Source organism: Salvelinus sp. IW2-2015, unplaced genomic scaffold (assembly GCF_002910315.2).
Source record: "Salvelinus sp. IW2-2015 unplaced genomic scaffold, ASM291031v2 Un_scaffold2010, whole genome shotgun sequence".
Lineage (NCBI taxonomy): Eukaryota > Metazoa > Chordata > Actinopteri > Salmoniformes > Salmonidae > Salvelinus > Salvelinus sp. IW2-2015.
In genome coordinates this window covers 43,341-54,568 of record NW_019943359.1, presented here as the reverse complement: position 1 = coordinate 54,568, position 11,228 = coordinate 43,341, and the positions used below count along the sequence as shown (strand labels likewise).

The 11,228-nt window shown below is 50.1% G+C and overlaps 1 protein-coding gene across 2 annotated transcripts in view; it reads left to right on the top strand.

Moving 5' to 3' along the window:
* The first annotated feature begins 1,630 nt into the window (after window positions 1–1,630).
* The window catches only part of LOC112072706 (uncharacterized), a 25,555-nt gene continuing 15,957 nt past the window's right edge, over window positions 1,631–11,228 (top strand). The window contains exon 1 of one of the 2 annotated variants that reach the window (XM_024140094.2): window positions 1,631–1,685. The gene's annotated coding sequence lies outside the window, so the exon portion shown is untranslated. The remainder of the gene's footprint in view (window positions 1,686–11,228) is intronic. The other variant, XM_070439896.1, reaches the window with a different exon arrangement.

Genomic DNA, 11,228 nt, shown 5'->3' with positions numbered 1-11,228 from the left:
ACATACACCTTAGCCAAATACATTGAAACTCAGTTTTTCACAATTCCTGACATTTAATCCTAGTAAAAATTCCCTGTTTTAGGTCACCACTTTATTTTAAGAATGTGAAATGTCAGAATAATAATAGAGAGAATGATTTATTTCAGCTTTTATTTCTTTCATCACATTCCCAGTGGGTCAGAAGTTTACATACACTCAATTAGTATTTGGTAGCATTGCCTTTAAATTGTTGAACTTGGGTCAAACATTTTGGGTAGCCTTCCACAAGCTTCCCACAATACGTTGGGTGAATTTTGGCCCATTCCTCCTGACAGAGCTGGTGTAACTGAGTCAGGTTTGTTAGGCCTCCTTGCTCTCACACGTTTTTTCAGTTCTGCCAACAAATTTTCTATAGGATTGAGGTCAGGGCTTTGTGATGGCCACTCCAATACCTTGGCTTTGTTGTCCTTCAGCCATTTTTCCACAACTTTGGAAGTATGCTTGGGTCATTGTCCATTTGGAAGATCCATTTGCCACCAAGCTTTAACTTCCTGACTGATGTCTTGAGATGTTTCTTCAATGTATCCACATAATTTGCCACCCCTCATGATGCCATCTATTTTGTGAAGTGCACCAGTCCCTCCTGCAGCAAAGCACCCCCACAACATGATGCTGCCACCCCCGTGCCTCACGGCTGGGATGGTGTTCTTCGGCTTGCAAGCCTCCCCCTTTTTCCTCCAAACATAACAATGGTCATTATGGCCAAACAGTTCTATTTTTGTTTCATCAGACCAGAGGGCATTTCTCCAAAAAGTACGATCTTTGTCCCCATGTGCAGTTGCAAATTGTAGTCTGGATTTTTTATGGCGGTTTTGGAGCAGTGGCTTCTTCCTTGCTGAGTGGCCTTTCAGGTTATGTCAGAGGCACTGAGTTTGAAGGTAGGCCTTGAAATACATCCACAGGTATACCTCCAACTGACTCAAATTATGTCAGTTAGCCTATCAGAAGTTTCTAAAACCATGAAATCATTTTCTGGAATTTCCCAAGCTGTTTAAAGGCACAGTCAACTTAGTGTTTGTAAACTTCTGACCCACTGGAATGATACAGTGAATTATAAGTCAAATAATCTGTCTGTAAACAATTGTTGGAAAAAATGACTTGTGTCATGCACAAAGTAGAGTCCTAACCATCTTGCCAAAACTATAGTTTGTTAACAAGACATTTGTGGAGTGGTTGAAAAACAAGTTTTAATGACTCCAACCTCAGTGTATGTAAACTTCCAACTTCAACTGTATGTGTGATTCTATTTCCGGGTGCATGTTGAGTAGCAGTGTCCTGTGGTCAATCAGTGAAGTGATGCTCTTCTCTCTAACACAGTTAGACAGTAATGATGAGCCGACTGTTTTATGACTGTTTAGTGTTACAGCCAAAGTCCCACCGTATCCCCCTGACCATGCTTCTCCCTCTCTCTCTATTGGCAGTGTGAAGGAACTTGCATGGATTTACATTGCCAAAACAAATTCTAACGATTTATCTCTCCTCTCTTCTTGTTCTTCTTGTTCTTCTTGTTCTTGTTCTATCTCTCTCCTAATTTATTCTTATTTCTCTCTCTCTCTCTTTCTCTCTCTCTCTTACTCTTTCTCTCTCTTACCTTTTCTCTCTCTGTTTTAGCGGCAGATGGAGTGCCAGTAAAGGATGGGGAACAGGTAAGCCTGACATGCAGGACTTTAACTATCACTCTTAAATCACACAGCTCAGCCACCCTGTTACACCCAATGGCTCCAGCAGTGGGGTGCTCACTATTCCACGAATGGGGATCTTGATCCAAGATGGTGACCAACATCAATGTTAGCTCTCTACTACTGAAGCCATGAGTGCTACTGCATCTGCTTATAGAGTAGCTAGCTAGCGCACATGTTGCTGTTGGTTTGCTAACTTCCTCTACACTCAAAATGGCGGCTGTAGYTGGAAGGAGGACCAACCTCTGTGGTTGGCTCGTTGCTGTTGCTAYGACGTCTGCTGCTTCTCTGTCACGCCTCAGTGCTGGCTCACTGTAGAACAGTAGGAGCATCACCCACCTCTCCTCCTCTCACTCCTCTCTTCTCAGATCCTTTCCACTCCACTTCTCCTTTCAAGTCCTCTCTCCAATCCTTCCTTTTGAGATACTGTTACTAAAATGATCTTCAGCACTTCTTGGATGATTTTGTGGCAGGAGAAAGAGGACCATTTAAATTGAAACCGAATGTACTATACTGTGGATCGATGATGTGTTTCTCTTGACAAATTTGCCCTTCAAAAATGTAATTAAAAAAAGAGAGCGAGAGAGAGGACAGACAGACAGACAGACAGACAGACAGACAGACAGACAGACAGACAGACAGACAGACAGACAGACAGACAGACAGACCGACAGGACAGAAACAGACAGGACAGACAGACAAGAAACAGGACAGTAGGTGTACACCAAGCGAGAGGAAGACGGGGAATCGATGGACGCCGATAAAGGCTTAATTGCTAACGGAGAGAAACCAAATGAAACATCTGTAAGGGGACATGGCACACCCAGGTAGCGATAACCTGCTTGCTAAAGGCCCCGCGCTACCTTTACAGAAGCAACTATGTACACAAAGGAGCAATACCAGGCATGAAATAGACCGACTCAGAACGAACGAAGACATAAAAACAAACAACAAAAGAACATGTGACACCAGACACAGCCTTGAAGAATGCATCATAGCAACATATCACCAACATCCACACGCGTCGATTGTTTGCTGTTACGCCCTGATACTAGAGTCAAGTCACTCGTACAGCTGTCTGATCTGTCTCGTGACGTGATCCGATGGGTGCTGTAACGTGAATGCGTAAGTCTGTATTGTCTGCTCTAGTAACTGTGGCTGAGGGTCTGTACGGGGTCTCGAATACCTGTCGTGCATCTGGTCTGTCGTGAATCTGGGTCTGTGTACTGCTGTACCGTCTGTCCTGCAGCACAGATTCTCCAACAACGACGAAAGGACACTGACACCTACGCCATACCAAGCGCAGCTTACAATAACAGTGTATAACACCGCACACGCGACGCGACACAACGACACAGACGCCACCCACACTGGACACATGCGATGCACGAGGATAACGAGCAACACGGGGGAGTGCGCATCAGCAGGAAAAAGCACGGATGCGTCCTGGGTGGCGACGGTCTTAGCCAGCCACACGACAGCGAGCCGAGGCGCAAGACGAACGCGACAGCCACAGCACTACACGCACCCAACGCACGTCGCGTAGGTGTGTCCCGCCAGCATGAGGGAGGGCGCCACACACGGACAGCACCAACACGACGACACAGCAGCACGACACACACACACCACCACACACACAACAGCACAACAACACAGCAACCACACACACAACACACACAAGAACACAAATTCTGTCATATCAGCCCACCACCCACTAGGCTCTGAATTGGTGTGTTAATGGACTCAAAGTGAGAAATGTTTGGTATGTTCGGGCGGGCGAGACCGAGGAGCGAGTGGTGTAAGATCGAGATGCGGAGCTGAGGGAGACAGGTGATCGGACGGAAATCAATATCAGTGTAGCAATCATTATAACGAGACATCAATAGTACACACACGTGCTGTCGATTACACACCTGAGGCGTGCCAACCGTAGACAGACAGGATGTGTACATAATGCCGGCGACCAAAAGACCATGCATATTCCGAAGTGCGCTGGAACTAACAACTGGGCACAACCCGAGATGTAAGTCTGTTACAAAGCTTCCACTCCCTCCTTCTCCTCCCGCCTGTGCATCGACATCACCCAGAAGGTGCATTCATAACAACACTCTCTACCAACCAGAAAGAGAGAAGGTCTTATGAGGACTATACATCTCTATACCCACATCACTCTTAGCAACATTCTTAACCCACCAAGCAATCCTAGCCACTGCGAACCATCTTCACAACATCTACTCTAGTCAAGCTGTGTACCTAGGCTCATATGAACCCTTCTCTACCTACCTAACTCTTTACCATGCTACTTTGTACACTCTCCTACATCATCCTTCTGGGGTCCTTATCCGACCAGTCACCTCCTCACTTCATCTCCTTCTAGTCTTAAAATGGTCTCAACTCCTCTAACTACAATTTCCGTAATGTACCATTTTTTGGGTGCACCCTCTCCTCCTCTTACATATTAGTAATCTGGTCTGTATGGAAGTGCATCGCGCCTTGCCTCAAAATCAACTGCATTACTAAGTGGTAATCTTAATCTCCTCTCATTGGTTATTCCTGCACCTCAGCGGCTCAAAAGCTATGACACCTTTGGCTTCCTATGTATATAGACGACATAATATTCCACTTCCTCCTCTGAACTTAATCTCAAACCGTGAACGAATAGACTTTTAAAGCCTCACTCTTTAACCTCTTGTCTCTATACACTTTCTTGGAATCATACATTAATTTGACTTCGTGTTTGCCGAACTCCTGTAATTAATTTTCTAGGTGACCAGCTGGACTCACGTCCTCAACTTGTAAGTCGTTTTATCCGTAGATGCTGGCTGATGAGTCCGCTAGTATCCTGTCCTCTCTTGAAAGTTTCTCGCCTGGTGAATCATTTGACGTCCTGATTCTTTCCTCGACTCTCGCGTCATCCTCCTATGTGCTGATGTGTTGAGGGTCTGTATGACTGCTTCTCCGTGGCTCCTCTATGTCCTTTCTATGTCTTATGACTGTCACCTGTCGTTTACTGCGCTCTCTTACGACTATGATAAGCCATAACCTCTCAGTGGCTTGCACGGGTCTTAAGCACTGAGGATCTAGGAACCTACGCTCTACTCTATACTAAATACTTTCTCGGTCTGGCTGTGATTGGTTACTGCTCATACCTCACTACAGATGCTTTCTTGAGGTCACAGTCTGCTGTCTCTACCACCGCGCCTCCCACCTCCTTCTGGTGGAGGTATTTACTTGATCCTAGGCTGTGCGTTCGTTCCTCCTCGTGTGGGTTCTCAGTGGCGAAATATAGTCGAAACTCCACATGTAACTGTACGCTCGGCGTTACATTCCTTATCTGCGTGCAATTCCTGACTCTCCTCGTACAGTCCTGTCTCTATCGCGATATCCATTTTCTTTCGTGTCTGTATTTACTAGAGACTCAGGCTCTCTCTGCGCTAGCCATCATCCTTTGTCGGACGGGTACAGTTAGAGCCATAGCTGTCTGCGTCGGATCACCCTACCCTTTATGTTTCAGGGCCCAAGTTCTGCCGATCTCTCATTGGAGATCTTGTACTCTACGTACCTCCCCTATAAAATCAATATAGTGTCGGTTGAAACAGGTGCGCACTCGTGTCGTAGCGATTTCTGCAAACCTCTGAGCATACATCCTAATTACTTTCTGGCACGTGCGTTTCCTTTGTACCATAGTGTCGCTCTCAGCTTTCACCTCTATCTTTCGACGATCTTGACGTTCGTCCTGCGTGTCTTTCTCGGCGGAACGGTGGCGGGAAGCTAATTGCTACGGTGCTCCTCTATCTTCGTATCTGGGTCCCGGTGCGGGGCTCCTGGTGGGGCACCTCATATCTATGGAATGCTGGTGGCGTTTGGTCGAGGTCGGTCTTCTCACTCGTATCTTTCTCTGCGGACGACAGCGGGACAGGTGGCCGGGGGACCACGGGCTAATTTGTCCTGCTCCCTCCTCAGTGTGTGTTAGGCGTGGAGGCGGATCTCCTTCGGTCTGTCTATCTCGGCTCCTCATGTCTGTTCTGCGTCTCCCAGACCCCTTCTCCAGCAGGCCTCCTCTATCTATTCGTCCGGCGTCTGGGCGTTTGGGAGAGGGAGGGCCTCTGGGCGCTCGCGCTAGCTCGGTCGTCTGCTATCTTAGTATACTCTTGACTGTCGGCTCCCGGCACGGCGTCTTCTGTCTCGTTCCCTTACCTCACTCACAGGGTCGGTTCCCCTTAACGGTTAGTATACCCACCAGGAGCTGTGATGCAAGCGCGTCGATCCTTTCCGCTCATGGTGCGTTGTGTCGTGACTCCCGTGGGCGTCTAGCTATCTGCCGGCTTCCTTGTGTTGGCAGTTGTCTCGCGTGTGGTTGGGGAACGCGGCTCCTGGCCATGTGTTGCTCATGCTCGGCTTTTCGACTCTTCTCGCTCTTCGTGGGCGCGTTCCACCCTGCTTTGCTGGATCGTTGCAGCTCCGTCTCTCCCGTCCTCTATCCCGGTCCTTCTTCCCGGGGTGCTGCCGTGGCCTGCCCTGAGTGTTGGAGCGTCCTAGGCTCCTCGTGAGTCGTGGTGTCCTCGGTCTTTGCCTCGCCTCCTGTCTCGCTCTAGGTCCACTTTCTGGGGTCTGTTGTTGAGCGTTGCCGTGGCGGTGCGGTCCCTCGCCCGCCGTCGAGTCTTCGTGCGTGGCGTTGCTATCCTGTGGCCCGGAGGGCGCGTCCTGGCTCCTGGCTAGTCTGTTCTGCGCGTTCCTGTAACTGTCCTCGTGTTCGCCTCGCCTGCGGGCGATATCTTAATCTGGTCTGTGACCTTCTTCCGTCCTCCCTCTCCCTCGTCTAGCCTCGAGTGAGTGCGTTGTGCGGGGCGTGTCTCTCCCACTCGCTTATCCTGTTCCCTGTCGTCTTTGTCGGTTCTTGCGGGGGTGCCGGTCGTATGCGCTGCCTTCCCTTGGTCCTGTCGGCTCCCGTCCTCGTGAGGTCGTCTGTCTGCAGCCGGGGATTCTTCTGGAACCTGCTCCTCTGGCGGGGCTTCTGCGAGTGCTGTCCGACAGTGTCTCTGGACTCCTCCCCTCTTCATTCCTCGTGTGTTTCTGAGGCTCCTGCTGCCTCGTTGTCTGTCGTGTCATCGGCGGCTCCTAGCCTATCTTCGAGGGGTTTTGTGTGCTCTCCTCCTCTTGCCTGTTCTGGGTCTGGAATTCTGCTCGGGCGTGCGCCCAGTACTTGTTCTGGGTCTTTGTCTCTGCCTGCCTGCTATCTCTGCGTCCGGGGTCAGTGGCTTGACGTGCGGGGCTCGTGTGTTCCCTCCTCTATAAACTTTTCCGGGGCGGAAGGGAGTCTGGTTAACGTCCCGTCCTCTAGTCTTTCTGTCTTTGACCCGTTCCTGCCTCTATCTTTCTGGTGCTTTGTTTCTCCTCCTCCTGTCTAGTCTGGCTTTGACGTCTCTCCTCCTCCATATACGCTTTCTAGGGTCGTTTGTAACTCTTGACCTCTGCTGAATATGCTGTCTGGGTCTGGGTTGGAAGCGGGACGAGCGGCGCTGGGTTCCCTTCGCTCCTCTGTCTTATCTCGGGTACGCGGTATGGTGCGTCCTGCCTGCCAGCTCCCGTTCTATCTGTTGCCTGTGTAAATCCGTAAAGCCTGGTCTTTTCCGCCCTCCTCTATGCGTGGTCTCGCGCCGAAGCTATTGTAAGCGTCTTTTGCCTTCCTCTATTGGGCGTGGGTTCTTGGGCTGGTATTTAAACTCTGGATTTCCGTCTATCTTCTTTCCTGGGTGCTGTATGACTGCGGGCTTCCCCCGCTATATTTCTCGGGGTCTTTAAGACTCTCGCCCTTCCGCCTCCCTCACCGGTCATAATCGTTTCGTCCGGCGCGTCTTGCTGCGATCTACATGTAGCCGGCTGCCTCTGTCGCGTCGCTCCTTCTGGGCTCGTGTTGGAGTCGTCTTGGTGCGTCGCACTCCGGTCTATCCTTTCCGTCGGAGTGCGTACCTGTTGACGTCTTTCTCGGCTCCGCTCTATCTCTGCCTGTGTCGTACTGTGAAAGCGTCGTCTTTTCCTACCTCTCAGATCCGTTTCCACCGTGGTCCTTGGCTAGCGCTCCTGGCTGGCTCCGTAGTACATCTGCTGGAGGTGGCGGTTTATGCGTGACGTCGGGCGAGCTGCGTGGTTCTCGCCGGTGCTATCTATTTCTCGCGTTCCGGTTTGTCTCTGCGCTCTCTATGCTTTTCTGGGTAATGTGACCATATAGTCTACGCTGGGCTCCTCATCATTTTGCTTCTGACGGAATTCCTGCTTCGCCTCGGTCTTCCTTCGGCATCCGTCATAGTGTTCTGGCATTCTCGGTCACTACCTCAGGCTCCTCCTGCATATCGTGTGCTGAGGGTAAATCTGTCGCACTCGTCTCGTCGCTCCTCGTATCCATTGTCTGCGTGCTGCTTTTCCAAGACGTCGCGTCGCTGGTCGGCAATGAGTAGCGCTCCTCTTCTGGGAGTCTTGGTGCGTCGGGTCGACTAGGCGAAGGCCGGATTCTCTCTCGGCCGGTCTAATCCTTGTCTGGGGGGGGTGGTCTGAAGGTAAGCCGTGCCTCACTTTGGAAGCTCCTCCTACTCGCTGTGCTCTGTCTTCTCGAAACCTCTTCCGTGCCTAGGCTAGTCTTGTACGTAGAGGTGAGGCGTGTTCGACCTCGACCATCAATCCTCGCCTCCTATCTTATCTGAAGATGGCCTGAAGGCTCCTTATTTAGAGGATCGCTTTACTGACCTGCGCGATACACTACTAACTTTCGTCGATGCCGATAGCGTGTGAGATCACATTGTGCATCAACGCTTTCGATTATGCTACCTGCGTTGTCTCTTGGTATTCCACAGGGTGTCCTAGACTTCCTAGACTGAGCACCCATGCTCCTGTGAATAGGAGTTGGATACACAAGTGACGAGATAAAGAAGGGGAAATACCAAATGAAGTATGACTGGTGACGTGCATAAACCTCTTAAGTATATCCGGTTATCTATGACGATCTGTTGGTGATGCACCTCCCACAGTACCATACACATGAAGAACCTCGTCTCTATCGTAACCTGAATGGAGCTGATTGATCTTATCTGAAGCACTACGCAGCACAGTGAATGCATATACATGGAAGTCCTCAGGATCTCTGGGTGTAGTTTGTTGCGTAGTTTTGATATCTATCTCGGCACCCCTACTGACTATCGGTCTGTCTGGACCTGCGTGTTTCTGTTCTCTGTCTCCTCTACTTTCGTTATCTCAAAGACGCTGTCATTCGTAAGGCCTCTTGTCTATCCGCGATAGAAATCCTCGTGGGTGCGAGATGTCATTACTTCACAGCGTCTTTTAGAAGCGTGCACCTCTCACACTCTTGGGTTGAAGCTCTTCCGCCATCATGTTGCTCTTCTAGTCCTTTACATTGGCATTCTCGTAGCCTCCTAATTGTGCACTCCTCTCCCATACTAATCTTCATAGTCGCTTAAAAATGATATTCGAACTGCCTTCGATTAGCGTGGCACAGATCAAACTATTAGCCTCTCAGTAGAGGGTGCGTCCTATAGACCGTCTGTCCTCTCCTTGGTCTAGTTCGCTTTCAACCACTTGCACAAGGCTACACTCCTATACCTTCCATGGATAGAGCATCTTCTTGCCGACCTCCCACACCACGGCTCGCTACCGACGCTCGCAGCGACCTAAATTCCATTTGAGCTCGTGCATCCGCCAGTGGGTGTCTGACTCCACTCTACTACTCACTGTCGAACATAACCTGCGGCCTCTCTCTGTGCTTGCGTCTTCCTCTGCACTAAAAGCTGCACTAAAGAATTATCCCCTTCGTGTCCAGCTTTCCACCCCACACTCTGAACTACTTCCATCAATCAAGGGATGCGACAGGAGTCCTTATGGCACTAATTTTCCGAATACAAATGACCTGACACTGCCAGCTATCTATAAGCCAGTCAAGAACTTTGGCATCTATGTAGGTCCCTAGGATATACTAAACCCAATAGAGGCTGTCTTCTTGTGCCTGCGCGGTCGCATCTTGCCCCCTTCTTATTCTTTACTTGCCTCTAAGTTAGCGTCAGAGTTCATGGTGTACTCTTCTCTGCTGCTAATACTTTCAGTCTGGTGCTTTATATCATCATCTCACTCTAACTCTTTGCCTGTGGTCGTATGCAAAAGACTACCATTCACGCTTCGTGCTGAGTTCGCTATTTGCGATGATTCTGGAGCATGGAGTTGAGGCGCGAGTAGAGAATGAGAGAGTGGAGCGTCTCTCCGTACTTATCATCTTCTGCGCGTCTGTCTATCGTCCATCTATCTTGTCGCGTCGGAGCGGAGCTTTCGTGGCTGGCCGGTCGCATGTCCTCGCTGTATCGTTTCATCTCAGGTCTTCTGTCTCGTCCTCTCTCATCTCTGGTCTTTTGTCTCTTCCTCCTCTATCTTCTGGTCTTTGTTCTCCCTCCTCTCATCTTCTTGGTCTTTGTCTCTCCTCCTCTATCTTTCTGCGTCTCTTCTGTCTTCTCCTCCTCTATGGCTTCCATGAGTCTCGGTCTGCTAACGAGCTCGCTCTAGCTCTCATGAGTTGGCGTCCGATGTCTACTCGGCCTATGCCTTCTATCTTGTCTGGTCTGTGTTCTCTCTCCTGCTATCCCTTCGAAGGGTCTCGGTTTGATTCTTCTTCGCTCCTCATCTTCGGGACCTGTACCTACCCGTCTCCATCGTTTCGGGGTCTCCTTTCTACGGGGAGGGCTCCTCTATCTGCTGCTGCTTCTGTCTGCTAGGCGCCTCCACGTGCGTGAAGTCTTTACTGGTCTGTTGTCTCTCGCCTCCTCTATCTCTATCGTTGGTGCTTGTCTGCTCGCTGCCCTCTGAGTCTTTCTTGGTCTTGCGCTGTCCTCTCCTCCGTTTATCTGTGTCGCATGGGTCCGTTTGTCTGCTCGCGTTCTATCTTCTAGTCTTCCTGTCTGCGCCTGCCCGCTATCTTCCTCGTATAGGGTCATTGTTCTGCCTCCTCTAGGTCGTTTGTCTGTCTTCGGTGACTCGCTCTCCCTTCTCTTGAAAACCGTACTTGAGTTTGTGTCTGCTCTGCCGATTACCCTTCTCCCTCTGTATCCCTCTCCATTCTTCGTGTCTATATTCTGCCATGTTGGTTATACTACATGCTACCCCTGTCACTATCAATTCTCTCTCCTCCTCCTCTTTTTCTCCTCCCATTCTTCCATGCATGTGTCCTAGGTCCTTTTCTCTCCTTCCTCGTGCTTGTTGCTACCTCTCTTCGAACCCCGTCTTGACGCGCCTGCCTTCTTCTCCGCCCATCCCTCTCTTCGAGCTCTCCACGTCTTTTATCTCCTCGACGATCTCCCACTGCGATGTGGTACGGTCTTCGTGCTTCCCTTCTCTCTCCTGTTCCTCAACTCTTCTCTACTCTTCCTACGCTCTCCCTTCTTTCCCTATCCTCTCTCCGTTCCGGGTATTCCTCCTTCTCTACCGTTTCAGCTCCATGGTCCCCATCTTATGTCTCAG